Source organism: Panthera tigris, chromosome D1 (assembly GCF_018350195.1).
Source record: "Panthera tigris isolate Pti1 chromosome D1, P.tigris_Pti1_mat1.1, whole genome shotgun sequence".
NCBI lineage: Eukaryota > Metazoa > Chordata > Mammalia > Carnivora > Felidae > Panthera > Panthera tigris.
In genome coordinates, this window is record NC_056669.1 from 74,440,252 (window position 1) to 74,442,610 (window position 2,359).

Genomic DNA, 2,359 nt, shown 5'->3' on the forward strand with positions numbered 1-2,359 from the left:
ACCTTATAGGAACCAGAACACATTTTCTACCCACATGCCATCAATAGCATTTCCTTCCCCTTCCCAAATGTATCCAGAGTCTTTCTCCTTCATTACAAGACCCCAGATACATGGACGACTAGGAGCCATTTTGTGTGTGTGTGTGTGTGTGTGTGTGTGTGTGTGTGTGTGTGTGTGTGTGTGTGTGTGTCTGGCCAGGGTGTCTTTATTCTGTCAGTCTCTTCTGGCTTTCCTCCTTCTCATTGTGTCCTATTTATTATTTATTAAGAGGCTTTTAGCCCAATCCCAAGGTGCCCTGGGAATATACTAAGGGATGGGGAATGGGGAGAGGTTATGTGGAGAGACTGTTCCCTTCCATCTGGCGAGAAGAGGACCGGAGATCGTACTTACTCTAGAGCACAGCCCTGCTATGGGGTCTGCCCTGCTTGGCACGTCTTCGTTTTGTGAAGCATCTTCACAGCTGGTATCTCACTTTTTGTCACAGCATCCATGAGGCAGAAAGGGGAGGTATTACTGTCATGAATGTAGAGGTGAAGAAATTAAGGCTCAGGGGGGTGAAATCATCTGACCAAGGTAACATGGCTTGTGGCTATGGGAGTTTGGAAAGAACCCCCTCTCTCTGGGCTCCGATAAGGGCCCGCTGACAAACTGTTGTCCAAGCTGAAACTCTTATTCAAGGATAAATATTGACGGTTTAGGAGATGAGGGACAGAGAAAGGACATTCCAAGCAGAGCCCAGCATGTGTAAAAAGGTCTGCTGGCAGGAGAGAGTAGAGTATACTTAGGAAAGACCTCTGGGTCTGGAGCAAAATAAGTCAAGAGGAGAAAAGCTTGAGATGAGGCTGGAAAGGGAGGCAGCAGCCCGATCATCAAAAGGACTTTGAGCGTTTTTCTGAGGGCCATTCAAAGCCATTGGATGCCCTGTTGATGGCAACAGAGTATTGTGATCAGATTCCCGTCTCTAATGTGGCTGGAGCACCACGGTGGGGGTAAGGAGAGCGGTCGGTGAGGAGGTTGTTGTGGGAGTCCAGGTAGGAAGAGGGAGGTGGGCTGGCCTCAGGTGGTGGCAGGAAGGAGTGAAAGCTGGGGACAGATTCTGGAGAGACGGTTTGTAGGATGCAGGGTTTAATGGCATTTGGGAGGCAAGGGAGGGGAGAGGGCAAGGGTGACACCCGGCCACTGGTTGTACATAACAGTTCAGAGAATGTTTACGGACCTGAACACATCTGATGGCAGACACATGCCTTGAACGCTGAGCACTGAGCCCTGGAGGTGTGGGGTCAGTGGTCCTGGGGGACTGGCTCTATGTTGGATTTTGGAGTGCTTTTCTCTGTCTTTCATGGCCCCTTCCTGCAAGCTGCCTGTCTCCTCTGAACCATATTCTACGCATGTATTTGTTGTTGAAATGCTATGTCTGACAATTATTTACTTTTTAGGGAGCGTGTAGCTTTCCTGCCGTCTTTAGAGCAAAAGTGCTGCAGGTGAGTCTCTTCCAAACCACTGGAGAAATCCATCACGAGGACTTAGAAAACTGGGGCAACGGGTCTGATGTGAATGGGCCTCATGAATAAGGTTCTCCAGGGAATGTGGGCAGAACGTGTTTCCCAGCAGTTTGCACCCATCGGGACAGCTGAGAACGGATGTTGGTGCGACAGTCCCCTGCTTCTTCCTTTCTGCACTTTGGCTGGTATGAGGAAGGGCCCGCAGCAGGTGAAGCCTGAACACCTGGCTGTTAGTCCAGAGAGAGGAAATGGGAGTGAGAGAAATGAACATTCCAAGTTCTTTTTCAGAATTCTTCGGGATTAATAGTTCTCTCTTCTTTACTGGCTTCTTTTTTTAATGTTTTAGTTTGTTTTTGAGAGAGAGAGAGAGAGAGAGAGAGAGATGCATGAGTGGGGGAGGGGCAGAGAGAGAGGGAGACAGAGGATCTGATGAAGTGGGTTCTGGGCTGACGGCAGAGAGCCTGATGCGGGGCTTGAACTCACGAACGCTGAGATGCTTAAACGACTGAACCACCCAGGCACCCCTCTCATTAATGGCTTCTTAGTAATACCTTATACCAGGCTTAGTAATAGATGATTTGGGAATGAAAGATGTGAGATAAGGCCCCTTGCCTTCTAGCAACTGATAGTATAGGGAGGTGATAATAGGATGAGACTCTTGCCTAGATGGAGAATTTCTTGAGAGCAGGAATTGTTTCTGATTCATTCCTGTCGTCTCAGAAGCTAGCGTGCGGGCTGGCAGAGCAGGTGCTCCAAAAATGCTTGTTGAATGGAAGGATGGATGGACTGTTGAGTGGATGGATGGAGGCGGTTTATTGGTTGGATGTGTGGATGAGTAGATGGTTGGATACTCTTTA